The sequence below is a fragment of the Schistocerca serialis genome, chromosome 8 (genome assembly GCF_023864345.2).
Source record: "Schistocerca serialis cubense isolate TAMUIC-IGC-003099 chromosome 8, iqSchSeri2.2, whole genome shotgun sequence".
Taxonomy (NCBI): domain Eukaryota; kingdom Metazoa; phylum Arthropoda; class Insecta; order Orthoptera; family Acrididae; genus Schistocerca; species Schistocerca serialis.
Genome location: NC_064645.1, coordinates 516,932,385 through 516,946,675, shown reverse-complemented (window position 1 = coordinate 516,946,675; position 14,291 = coordinate 516,932,385). Strand labels below are relative to the sequence as shown.

At 40.9% G+C, this 14,291-nt stretch overlaps 1 protein-coding gene across 1 annotated transcript in view; it reads right to left on the bottom strand.

Moving 5' to 3' along the window:
- Positions 1 to 14,291, bottom strand: part of LOC126417100 (uncharacterized) — a 905,013-nt gene that overhangs the window by 704,024 nt on the left and 186,698 nt on the right. The gene's annotated exons all lie outside the window — the stretch shown is intronic.

Genomic DNA, 14,291 nt, shown 5'->3' with positions numbered 1-14,291 from the left:
TGTTCAAATGGTTCAAATGGCTCCCCTAGAACTTAGAACTACTTAAACCTAACTAACCTAAAGACATCACACAAAACCCAGTCATCACGAGGCAGAGAAAATCACTGACCCTGCCGGGAATCGAACCCGGGAACCCGGGCGTGGGAAGCGAGAACGCTACCGCACGACCAAGTGCTGCGGACTAAGTGATTTGTGAAAGGTATAGGTTAATGTTAGTCAGGGCCATTCTTTTGTAGGATTATTGAAAGTCAGATTGCGTTGCGCTAAAAAATATTGTGTGTTAGTTTTGTGTTGATCAGAATAGGTATTTAAGAGCGAAACGTCTGAGTACGTTCAGTTTTGCTCAGCTGTTTGAAAATCAAATAATGTAAGAGCTTTATCAGCACAGTAATTCAATAATTTTTCTAAGGGGACGTTTCAACACTGATTTGGGGACAATTGTAGTAAAGTCACGTTGATGTTTCGGCGACCAGATTCATCTGATGTGAATCCAATGGAACCCATCTGGGTCGCTATCGGGAGCCATCATCATGTATCCAAATCAGCGGCCCGTTATTTACGCGAATTAAATAACCTGCGCGTAGACGTCTGTGTACCACATAGCGTCACAAAATGTGGTGCGGCCTGGCGTCGAGACCTGGTGGATATCCAATCTGTCTCCGGACGCCGCTGCCCTCAGATGGGAGCGTTCTTGACGTTTTTTGTCATTTGTGCGATTCTACGCTGCAGTGAGCTGAAAACCGCTATCCATGTTTACTAAATTGTTGTGCAGGCGTGTCTCTACTGCCTCTTTAAAGATCGAGTCCCAGAAACCGTTGGTGCTGCACAGCTTCTTCGTTTTTACGAATTCGAGGTTGTGTCCCTCGATAATGCTATGTTCTGCTACCGCGGACTTGTTTGTCTGTCCTAGTCGTACGTTCCTGATGTGTTCAGTATGTAAGTAGGCTGTTTATGTTTTCTTATTGGTAACGCCACGTAGCGCTCTATATGAAAAATCACTGGCTGTGCTGTGTGCAGTCTGTGGCGAGTTTGCATTGTTGTCTGCCATTGTAGTGTTGGGCAGCGGCAGCTGGATGTGAACAGCGCGTAGCGTTGGGCAGTTGGAGGTGAGCCGCCAGCAGTGGTGGATGTGGGGAGAGAGATGGCGGAGTTTTGAAATTTGTCATGAACTGCTATATTTATATATGATGATATCAAGGTAAATACATTGTTTGTTCTCTATTAATATCTTTCGTTTGCTAACTATCCCTATCAGTAGTTAGTGCCTTCCGTAGTTTGAATCTTTTATTTAGCTGGCAGTAGTGGCGCAGGCTGTATTGCAGTAGCTTGAGTAGCGAAGATTTTTGTGAGGTAAGTGATTTGTGAAAGGTATAGTTTACTGTTAGTCAGGGCCCATTCTTTTGTAGGGATTATTGAAAGTCAGATTGCGTTGCGCTAACAAAATATTGTGTGTCAGTTTAAGTACAGTGTTGTATAAATTGTTCAAAGGGGACGTTTCATATGTCGACCCTTAGCTGAGGATACCTCACTGGAATCTTCTGATTTTTCTTGTAGTTTGTGTAAGTAGTGTAGATTTTGTTTATTGCTAGCGCGTAATTATAGAGAGAATTTCCTTTGTAGTTGTAGTTTTTCATTGTTGTACAGTAAAACAGTTGTGGCATGCATGTAGATTTGCACCAAGTATTTCACAGCTGCAATTAACTAGATATTATGTGTTAATGTGTTCTCTTATTTTTGATCTTCAAATTGTGTTTTTCTGTGTTGTCGTGTGAAATACTGTGACAATAATGGCGTGTGAAAAACGTAATACTAGGCTCCAAAGTAAACTGAGAAATGACAGTGAAGACGAAAGCAGTGTGTTAGCGCCGCAGAGTAATGAATAAACTAATGTTCAAAGTAGTAATTTGGTAATTGCGCATAGGGAAATTGAGCGGGCGGCAAACAATGGCGTAGGCAGTGAAACAATTAGTGAACAGGGAAGCATTATCGATCGATCGATCGGCAACAGCTCGCCTCAGGAATCGGGAATGACAGAACACAATATTGCAAATACTGTAGACTCAGGTTTTGGGTTCTCACCGTTTTCTCAAATGAGTCAAGAAACATTTTCTGCTTGTCAAAATGTGAATGTTGCCGGCGCAACTTCATTGCCGAAAAGCACTGAGGAACATGTTTCAGACACCAGTGCATTGTTATTACAATTAATGCAACAAATGGGACAAAAGCTTGAAAAGTTAGACACAATGGAACAACACCAGAGACAAACACAGCAACAGTTAGACACAGTGGAACAAAATCTCAAAAAGTTAGACACAATGGAACAAAATCTTCAAAAGTTAGACACTACACTTGAACAAACACGTGAAGATTTAACCACTGAGTTACATAACATCGAATCGAAATGTCAAAAGGTCTGTAATGACGTAAAAACACAAATTTGTGAGCATTTCCAACCTATTTTTTCGCGTTATGAAAATGTATTACAGAATCACGAAGCAGCCATAAAAGAACTGCAAACTATTGTTCATGAAAATCATGAGACCTTGCAAGCTAAAATTGACTCAGTTGCATCTACCGATTCGGTTACACAACTTGCAAGAACTCAGGAAAACTTAAAGGACACAGTAGATACCCTGAAAATTGGTTCAGAAAGACACATGGAGGAAACAAGTACACTATCGGAGAAAGTAGCTGAACTTCCGGATCAGGTCACTAACTTATCTACAAAGGTAGATGATGATCTGAATGACACAAGACCTGTAGCCTTCACTGACACAGAAGAGTATGAACAAATAAGAAAATTCAAACAAAATCAAAATCAAATCAATACACAGTACAAAAGAGAAATCCGGGAAGTGCATGATCAGTTGGCACAAGTAGTACAAGAATTACGTATTTCAGAGGACACTCGCACCCCAATACGGGAAGAGGGACACAGAAATACGGAACAGCCACAAAATAATAACACAGCGTATTTAGGAAATTATGAAAGAAATTGGCAATGTGCACCGAATTTTGAGATTGAACAGCCGACACGACGTAACAATGACCGACATGCGGCTCGCCGACATGATGATTTTGTCTATAAGCTGTTCATTACTACACGTAAATTCAAAACATTTAAGAATTCCGGCAACAACATTCATCCACAAGCGTGGCTCCATCAATTCTCTCATTGTTTTCTTCCCAACTGGTCATTGGAGCACAGGTTAGAATTTATGTGTGGCTATTTAGAGAATGAACCAGCTGTAAGAATGCGATCGGTCATTCACGATTGTCACAGTGAAGGAGAATTTTACCATGCCTTCCACTCAGCATATTGGTCTCAAGCTACACAAGACCGAGTAAAACATGGCATCATAATGATGAAACATTTCGAACAATCTGAATTTTCCAGTCTTGTGAAATATTTTGAAGACATGTTGCATAAGAATCAGTATCTTTCAAACCCATACAGCCCCTCAGAACTCATCCGCATTTGCTTACTCAAATTGCCTGATCATTTACGACGTATTATTTTAGCAGGACATTGCAAAGAAGACATTGAGGCTTTTCAGGGACTGTTACAAGAACTGGAAATTGACACAGACAGTCGCGGGATGCGAAAACAGGAAAACAATCACTACAGGTCACTTCCGTCACAATTCCGTGACGACAGAAACAATAACTGGACACGTCAGGTCTATTCTTACAACGTAAATCGTGACCAAAATAGACACCACCCGTACGACAACCGTTGGCTGAGTAGTAATAATTACAGGGAAAGATCACCTCTCCGCAGTAGTGACTATCACAGAGACAATCAGAGAAACAGACAATATGGGAACCAAAATAATTATTATTACGGGAGACAGAATAACTTTAGACGCAACGGTCCAGCGCGCAGTTACGATTCAGGGAGAAATTCTCCACCACTTAACCGACAAGAAAGAAACTACAGGATCTACCGACACGACGACAGACGAGATAATCATAAAGACAGACCTGAATTTCATCAGAACTGGCGGGATTCAAACAGAGCAGGGCACTTTCAGCAACGTGAATTTGTAGAGGCTAGGCCTCCTAATCCCAATAACGACGCGCGCCAACAAAGGGACAGACAATGACTCGCACCGCAGGCAGCCGCTTGCGCCGGCTGGCTCAGAAAAAATAACATAGACGCTAACCTTGAGAAAAATTTTAACATTCCTTACCGACGTATAAAACATGACAATTGCATTTCAGTTGAAACTCTGCGTACTAGGAAGAGTAAAGGTTTACACCACATTTCACATGTAAAACCGTTTATTGAAAGATAATCTGCTTTTTAACTTTGTCTTTGCCATATAACTTTTCACTTTACATTGCTAGTATGCTTTGTCAGACTTAGAATCTGTTAACATACAACAATGTTTGAAGTTAAATATCCAGTCTAGAACCTAGGGAACATTTTTAAACAGAAATTACGAATGCATTGTTACAGTGAACAGACGTCACAGTGTTATTGTGTGTGTACATTCTTGCTTGTTAGTTGCACGATTACGTAACAACTATAAGGCTCACATACTTAGAACATTTACCAGTACTGCTAATGAGATTTTAATGCAACATTTAGGTTTACTTGAAAATACATTCTGGGTTTAAAGTACTTTCTGTGAGATACCAGATGACACAGTGGTTAGTTTATGTGACAACTACACGGTTTTATCATGACGCTACTAATGAGTGAAAATTTACAATGTTGCTTTTGCGGTGTATCTGTTCTATATCTGCACAGTTTTTCTGAATTCTTCTGGATAGTAAAACAGGTTTTAGTAGTAACTTTTGTAGTATAGCTACAATGAGACAGGGTTTTCCGTAGCACAACAATACGTTACAGTACAGTACTTTCTTCATCACAACAATAAGCGTAATAACTACGATATCTATACACAAAGCATTTCACTTTTGTTTATCATGAGGTAAGTACATTGACTTCTGCAGAACTTAGCTTTCGGAGGACGATAACTACGACACTTCAACAGAGATTATGTTGCAACAAGACGCACATTTAGTGCTACAGGACACGTATTTGAGTGATTGATTTTGTACTTAAAATATTTATTTTTCAAGATATTTGGAGTACAATGATACAAAGGTTGTCCGTGATACATTTCATTCCATTGCTGTAATCTGTAACACCTGAGGGTATAATTACATTAATCCTCAGGGGGGTACATGCCTACTTTGTGTACCATGTGTTTGGCAAGCACAAGGAGCCCTAGCTAATATGGTATTTGCTTATACAACTTTACACTTCGGTACCATATTTCTCTAACACAGAATTACACAGCTATCTGATTATTTGACAGAGAAAAAACAAACATTCTTTTTACTACGTCAGTGACAGATGTTTACGGAATTACAGAGTTGGATTACTTCACACTTATGAAATTGTATTTTGTCTGTACTGTGTGAACTGTTCATATTTTTTCGGACCCATTGTGATACTATGAGAGCTTTGAATGATGTATTTGGTATGAGATCATGATTTTTAAAGTACGTTTGAGGTAGGTGACACTATTTAAATGAGCAGAGAATTCTTTTTAGGTTTTGAAATTATTGGAGGAAGCTACGACGATTTTGAGATTTGACTGAGGTGTTATGATGTTATTATTACGACCATGATGTGTATTATGCTGCTGATGTATGTTTATGATTAATAGGCTGATGCTATATGAGTTATTTAATTAAGCCACGTAGCTGTTATGATGAAATATTGAAGAAGTGTCGACGAATAAGGTAAGGAATAATGAGTAGTGTTTAGGGACTCTAGTTTGTGAAAAAGGTTGTTGGAAACCAAGATTCGTACTTTAAGAGTTATGAAATGTGTGTAAATGCGTGAATATATCACAATGTCGGCGAAAATATTTTGGACACTGTTATATTTATAGGGTTTTTCTCGACCCGTGAAATTTTGTATATGAGACTGTCACAGTAGCGGAAAATGCTGTCGTAAATATTTCCGTAAGAAAGTTAAGTGACCACCTGCACGTAATGCGTCGTGGGCACGCAGCTGTGTCAGACGCCGGGAGAACAAGTCATTAGTGAGTGCCTCATCAGAAGCACAGGTAGAAAAAAAGAAAGGGGAGGCCATTGTCCTCGCTATTGACATTTCCTTGTTGAAAGCACACTGTGGAGCTCGTAATTTATGATATTTACTAAAATGCCTAATGAAATGATTAGAAACATTTTACATCTATTGTCTTTGTAGTTAAGAGATTGCTCATTTTGTTTAATATCTGGTTTCCAGCTGTGTTGCAGCATTGGTTTTATAAAATAAACTTAAATGCATCTGCTAATGTGAACACTTTCTGTCAACAGATTTATTAAATGATTATTTTCTGATCCACATTCTTCGAAAAAGGAGCTCTTGGAATGGAGTGAACAATAAGAAGGGACTAATAACAGTAACTGCATCTATAATTTTCTTTTCAAGTACTTGGTAATTTCTTTTGTAGAATAATTTGTGGTGCACCACTTTAATTACATAGACATTAAGATGTGAATATACATTTCCCTTATCTGCATTGTTATCTTTAGTGTACGATTTTTTCTGCTTGAGCTATGCTGTTTGCCAGGCATAGTGTTATTGAATTTGACTTTACATTATTCTGTTAAGCCAGTTTTACTAATGATTTATTTTTATTGTTTGCTGCACATTGCCTTAGATTAGTTGTAATATTAAAATTGCTTTGCTAATTTCTTAATGCTGCTTGCTTCGCAAATCTGCGTTTTTTTTCATTGCTGTTTATATTAATTGTTTTATGTGATGCTGCATTGCCTCGTCCCTTAGTTTAGCATCTGAGCTCAGTAGATTTAAGTTAGCTTAAGAGGGGGTACACTATATACGAAACTGACTATGGACAATAGGAAAAAAAATGCATTGAGAAGTTATATGAAAAATATTTGGACCAAAATGAGTATTGTGCAGTGGAGAAAAACTATTTTGAAAGAGGATGTGAACAGAATACAGACAGCAGGCTTACATAGTACAATTGGGAATAATGATGAACAAAGTGAGATCTCCATGCAAAATACTGCAGTAAAACAAACCCTGTCCTTTCCTTTTGTGTCATCCCTCTATATGTTTGTGTACCCATGTGTATTTGTGTTTTTCCTGTCTTTATGTGTTTATCTGATATGAATTGTAGAATTTTTCTAGTGCTAAGCTACATTCACTATGATGAGGAATACTGTTATCCTCAAATATAATTGGCATTAATAATATGTTATTTACCTTATAAATATGCTTACACATTATTTATTCTGTTTTGTTTTAATGCTCATGTGTGAAGTTGATGTTTTGAAAGTGATTCTGATCTTTTATTTTTGTACTCATGTCATAATTCCTGTAACATTGATGTATATGTTTATTTCTATTCTTTTGTAAAGCCTGTACTACAAATGTTATCTGTATTGTTATGTTTTTAATGATGTATTTTGTACCTTTGTAATTATATTGTCGTGTTATAATATTGTAATTGACACCAGTTAATCAAATTAAGTAACTTGTAAGTTCCATTTCACTGCACACGTTTCTGTTGGTCATAGTATATGGACAATATGTGAGAAGTAGGGACTGATAGTGTTTGCACGTGTGTTAATAATTCAGCAAGGGACTGGATAACAGCATTGCTGGTTCTAAGGACATGTCAAACAAATTTTTTGTGAGTGGACAAGTGGTGGTTATGGACTTGCTATATTCTCCGCAAGACTCTTCGATGGTGATTGTGCACCTGCACAGTCGCAACAGATGGCTGCTGGCCGTCTCTACATGGACTACAGTGGGTCTGCACCTTCGATGGCCCACCAATACTGTAATCTCTACAAGGACTACAGTGGGTCTGCTCTGTGATGACCTACCTACCAATCTTCTTCAAACTGTCGAATGACTCTGCTGTGGGTTTGCTCTGTTGTGGCCCATTACCTGTCAGCATGTCAAGAGTCAGCACTGTCTTTCAGTTGGAAGGACAACAGTACTTCTTCAAGACTGCATTGAAATCCACTACTTCCGTGTGCATTTTCTTCTACTGCTCAGACTTTGAGAAAAACACTACTATTTTACCGTGATGAATGATCAGGACTGTCTTTATGGACTGTGAGAAAATTTGAGCTTTTGACCAACATTGTATCAATAAGTGTGTGCATTTGATTTCTTTGTTATCGTAATTATGAAATTTTTTTTCAAATCTGTATTGGCCACTGCCCAATCCAATTTGTAAATTTTTTTGTGGGGAGCATGGGGGCTATGTAAGTAGGCTGTTTATGTTTTCTTATTGGTAACGCCACGTAGCGCTCTATATGAAAAATCACTGGCTGTGCTGTGTGCAGTCTGTGGCTAGTTTGCATTGTTGTCTGCCATTGTAGTGTTGGGCAGCGGCAGCTGGATGTGAACAGCGCGTAGCGTTGGGCAGTTGGAGGTGAGCCGCCAGCAGTGGTGGATGTGGGGAGAGAGATGGCGGAGTTTTGAAATTTGTCATGAACTGCTATATTTATATATGATGATATTAAGGTAAATACATTGTTTGTTCTCTATTAATATCTTTCATTTGCTAACTATCTCTATCAGTAGTTAGTGCCTTCCGTAGTTTGAATCTTTTATTTAGCTGGCAGTAGTGGCGCTCGCTGTATTGCAGTAGCTTGAGTAGCGAAGATTTTTGTGAGGTAAGTGATTTGTGAAAGGTATAGTTTACTGTTAGTCAGGGCCCATTCTTTTGTAGGGATTATTGAAAGTCAGATTGCGTTGCGCTAACAAAATATTGTGTGTCAGTTTAAGTACAGTCTTGTATAAATTGTTCAAAGGGGACGTTTCAAGTACAGTGCTGGGAGATACATCGTGGTCTCTGCCCGATATATTCCATCCCACAATCGCACTCAATACTGTAAATGCCTGGTGTCTGCAACCCCAGCTGGTCTTTGGTCGAGCCAAGTATATCTTTGACTTTTTTCAGTGCTCGAAACATGGTCGTTATTTCGTGCTTCTTTAATAGTCTTGCGATTTTGACTGTTGGCGGTCCAGCAGACGGCAGAAACGCCACACGTTTTGCTTCGTCTTCTTCTGGTTTCTCCTCCCGCCTCCTGTCTGCACGCCGAGACACAAATAAAACACGCCCTGCTACAACAGATAGCCAAAGCCTTCGACTCTGTATGGCATAGATGGCTAATCTACAAGTTGTACGCACAAGGGTACCCCGGGAGCATAGTTAAGCAGAACAAAAGCTATCTCACACATAGAACTTTCTCTGCCAAAGAAGGAACTTCCACATCAACCAAATGGCGCATTCGTGCTGTGGTGCCACAGGAATCGGTCCTGGGGCCAGTTTTGTACAGTCTGTACACTGCGGACAAACCAATGGCCCCACTGGATCACACCACACAGTACACAGATGACACACCCTTCTACACTCGAAATGCGAACAAGGACCTGGTCATCCGTAGACTACAAAGGGCTTTAGATGACACAGAAACTTGGGCCAGTCGCTGGCGCATCACCATCAACTCTGAAAGGACGCAGGCTATGCTGATCACCAGTAGGCTTGTAAGGCGCGGACCTCCTCAACGCCCCCCCCCCCCCTTCCCACCTTCACCTAAACGGAAACCAACTCCCCTAGCGCAGTACCGCCAAGTACTTTGGCATAACCCTGGACTCTCGTCTTACGTTGAAACCCCACACAGACCACGTCCACAGGAAGGTCTGTGCCAGAATGTCCATCCTATACCCAGTCTTCAACACATCCAGCTCCCTTCCCTGCTCTGTAGGGGCGAACGTTTATCAGGCCAGTAATGGAGTATGCATGCGAAACAGCACCTGGAAAAACTCCAGAGACTGCAGAACCACGCCCTCAGGAGGGCACTGCATATACCCATGAGATTACACACCGACGATTTGCACGCCGCTGCCGAAATCCCACTCATCAAAGAAAGATTCCAAGATCTGGCAAGGGCTTACTACGAGAGCTATTCCAGATCTGGAAATAACCTCATCCACTCCTTAGGTCGGTGTAATATGTCCCGCGATAAGCACAAACGCCCAATGACGATCTTCGACGACTAAGTCGAAGAGAACATCCCTATATCCAATTCCTAATCCTCCTCCCTCCCCCAAAATACCAATCATCTCGCCAACCTAAGGCAAGTACCAGACACACAGAGAACATTCATCACATCACGCAGACACCCAAAAACTATTGAAATAACCATACACACAATTACACAGTGGAGGAAAAGCCGTGAGGCTACAACCTCCCACACACACTTCCCCAAAGAGGGGAAAGTATTAGATGACAGTAAGCAGCATCCCGACACTTCGCCAGAAGATAATGGGTATGAACCTCATTGAAACGTTGCGACAAGACCACCCTGCTGATAACCCGAGAAGAATTCATCAGTGGAATACGCCGAGACAGACTGAAATCGCAAGAGGAAGGTGTACCGAACAGTGAACTAAGAAGCAAAATAGAAACGGTGAAAGGGCCAATCTCAAGATGTGCTACATCGATCGAATTTGAACAGCCATGGCGTCGTGGTTCTGCGGTTACGATGTTGGACTGCTAATGGGGGATCACTGTACAGATGTTACTGGTGCCCAATTTTTTTTCTCAAATTATGAATCCAGTACGTTTTCGTCGATTGTGATTGTTCATCGGAGGTGAGAATATCATCTGGAGTGCCCCAGGGAAGTGTGGTAGGTCCGCTGTTGTGTTCTATCTACATAAATGATCTTTTGGATAGGGTGGATAGCAATGTGCGGCTGTTTGCTGATGATGCTATGGTGTACGGGAAGGTGTCGTCGTTGAGTGACTGTAGGAGGATACAAGATCATTTGGACAGGATTTGTGATTGATGTAAAGAATGGCAGCTAAATATAGATAAATGTAGATTAATGCAGATGAATAGGAAAAAGAATCCCGTAATGTTTGAATACTCCGTTAGTAGTGTAGCTCTTGACACCCTCACGTCTATTAAATATTTGGATGTAACTTTGCAGAGAGATATGAAGTGGGACGAGCTTGTAATGGCAGTTGTGGGGAAGGTGGATAGGCGGAAATTCGAAGAATTTTGGGAAGATGTGGTTCATCTGTAAAGGAGACCGCTTACAAATTACTAATACGACCTATTCTTGAGTACTGCTCAAGCGTTTGGAATCCCTATCAGGTCGGATTGAGGGAGGACATACAAGCAATTCAGAGGCGGGCTGCTATATTTGTTACTGGTAGGTTTGATCATCACGCGAGTGTTACGGAAATGCTTCAGGAACTCGGGTGGGAGTCTCTGGAGGAAAGGAGGCGTTCTTTTCGTGAATCACTACTGCGGAAATCTAGAGAACCAGCATTTGAGGCTGACTGCAGTACAATTTTATTGCCACCAACTTATATTTCGCGGAAAGGCCACAAATATAGGAGAGATTAGGGCTCGTACATAGGCACTCATTTTTCCTTCGTTCTGTTTGGGAGTGGAACAGGGAGAGAAGATGTTAGTTGTGGTACGAGGTACCCTCCACCATGTACCGTATGGTGGATTGCGGAGTATGTATGTAGATGTGGATGTAGATGTGCGTCCAGTCATTGAAGTGTCTGGTCGCTCTATTCAAATTTGTGTCTGTGTCGCGGTGTACGTCGATCTGCTGCAGCGAGGAGTTAGGAAGGAGCCTCCAGACGTACGTATCTCCTACTTGGTCCACACAGATACCACACGTTATGACTCTTTCATTTCCTTTTCGAAGTTTTGACTCTTTAATTTCCTTGTTGCAACATAGCTGACATCCGTCTATTTGTTGTTTTCATCTCGCCCTGCCCTCACTATTCATCAGTTTTACTTGCGACGTAAATATTATCACATTAATCATATTCCGCAACCAGTTAATTGTATGAATTTTGCCAAGGCTACAGAAGGAGAACTAACACGTCAATAACCGGACGGAAAGTTCATAATATTGTGAAAAAGAAGGGGACGTGAGGGAGATTTGAACACGGATCTCCTGTTGTGCAGTCCAATAGCGTGACCACACAACCATGACGCCGTGATTCTCAATTCGCTCTATGTTGCACGTCCTGAGCTTCGACCGTTCGTTGGTTTTATTTCGTTTCTCTCCCACAGTTCAGTACACCCTTCTCCTGTTTTCATGCTTGATCTGTGTTCTAGTTTTTGACGGGCTGTCCACTGGGTGATTTTATCACTAAATCTGAGGTGAGTGCGATGGGGAGTTTCCCGTTTCCCTTGTGATACTGAATTAAAGATTACGATCATCGTCATATCTAGTGCTGCGGGACGCAGTCTGTCCAGAATGGTTTCAAGATTGACGATGAAACATTAATCGCGTAACACGAGATGCTAAGATGAAAGTTGTATGACACCTTTGGCATAAGCTGACGCCTTAAAAAATACATTTATCATTAACAGAACAGAAATTTATAGACTAAATATGTGAAATTTGTTAGCACGTACCCTTCTTCTGCTTAGTCAGTAATAGGACCTGGACCTTCATTTCTCTCTGATGAACAGTGTCGCATTACTTTTTACAATACACTCGAGATTAAATGTAGCAGTACTTATTGAACTGAGCGACTCATCCTCTTGTCAAGATGGCAGGAAAACCATTTTGTTTCATAATATGTCACTTACTACTTCCTAACTCATGAGAGTTAAACAAAACTTAACAGTAATCAGTAAATAAATATAGCCCACCAGTTGTGACGTTGAATTATACTACTAGTCGAACGTAATCGGTGGCGTCGAAAACGTGGGGTGAAAATTATCAAAAACTAATCAGAGTGATTTCTCTCGCCATTGGCTGCGAGAGGATACCGGCGTGTGTAACGTCACGTATTACAAACGAAGTACTACAAAAGAAGACTAACTGAAAGTACTGTTATTTACATAAACGTGCAAGGATTTTGTAAACAAACACATGAAATACAAACACATGTAGAAACTACTTTTACCTGTGTTTACCTAAAGCAGTGAAAGAAAACATAGTTCAAGAGACAGAAAAATTAAGAGAGCTCGTAACACGATTGCATTCGATCACGTATATGCCAAGGATGTCGTATACGTAATAACGTCTTCCTACACTGTACATCGTGTGTTGTAATGTCTTGTTTTCTTTCTCTTTCGTGTGTGTTACCTGATATATGGTTCATTATGTAAAGCCCAAAACGAGTCTCTTTGAAGAAGATATCGTGTCGCCAACGAACAGCCGTGCAGCGTTGAATCTGTGGCGGAAATTCCTTTTGCGACTTTACACTGTTGGTCCAGAAATTACAAACCCATCATACAAGGGTGGCACCATTCTGTTTGGCCTATATATGAATTCGAGACAGCTCTTTCAGTGTAGCATGACTGTTGGCCATTAGGTGCTAGCATAGTCCAAGTTCTCCTCAGAGGTGAGTGACACGTGAGTCTGCACAGTTTCAGGTCCGTTATTTAGAGTGGTGCTTTGTCCCTTTCCAGCGTGTTTACTTCACAATTGCACAAGAACTGATCACACACATAGCTGGTTCAGAAACTGTGTCTACTTCCGCCTAAAAGCCGCTGATAATCGTTATCTGACAGCAAGATTAATCGCTTCCTCTACTCATGACAGCAGTGAAGTGTATGTAATTCGACAAGCTGTCTTTCCCTTTAAAAATCTCCTACGCCCGTGCTAACCGCCTCTTATCGTTAATGAGCTGCGCTCTGAAACGTCACATACAGGATGTCGTAGCGTCGCCATTATGTTGAAGGAAGAGCACTTTAATCTGAACGCTTTTAGATAAGGAGGCACAGATCAGCAGTGAATCATAGGTTTTTTGTAGTCGTCAACACAGTAAACCTTGGAGGAACAACTAATTAATGCGCTGGAACAAAATCGAGTGACAGATATGAACTCAGTTCAGAAATACTTGCCACATTGCTTCCGGCAAGTGATCATTTTGCAGGAAAGTTGGCACGCTCCAATAACTTATGAAAAAAGGATCCTGGGGCATACTAGTACGTGGCACCGGAATATGATTTTATAGACGATGCATGTATTTGATAGGCTTTGTAACGCTGACTGTGTAGGATCAAAAATGGTTCAAAGGCTCCGAGCACTATGCGACTTAACTTCTGAGGTCATCAGTTCCCTAGAACTTAGAACTACTTAAACCTAACTAACCTAAGGACATCACACACATCAGTGCCCGAGGCAGGATTCGAACCTGCGACCGTAGCGGTCGGCCTGCCGGCCTGCTATGTAAGATCGCAGACCCAGAGATACTGTTTCTGGACTGAGATCACTATAGTGTTGGAGT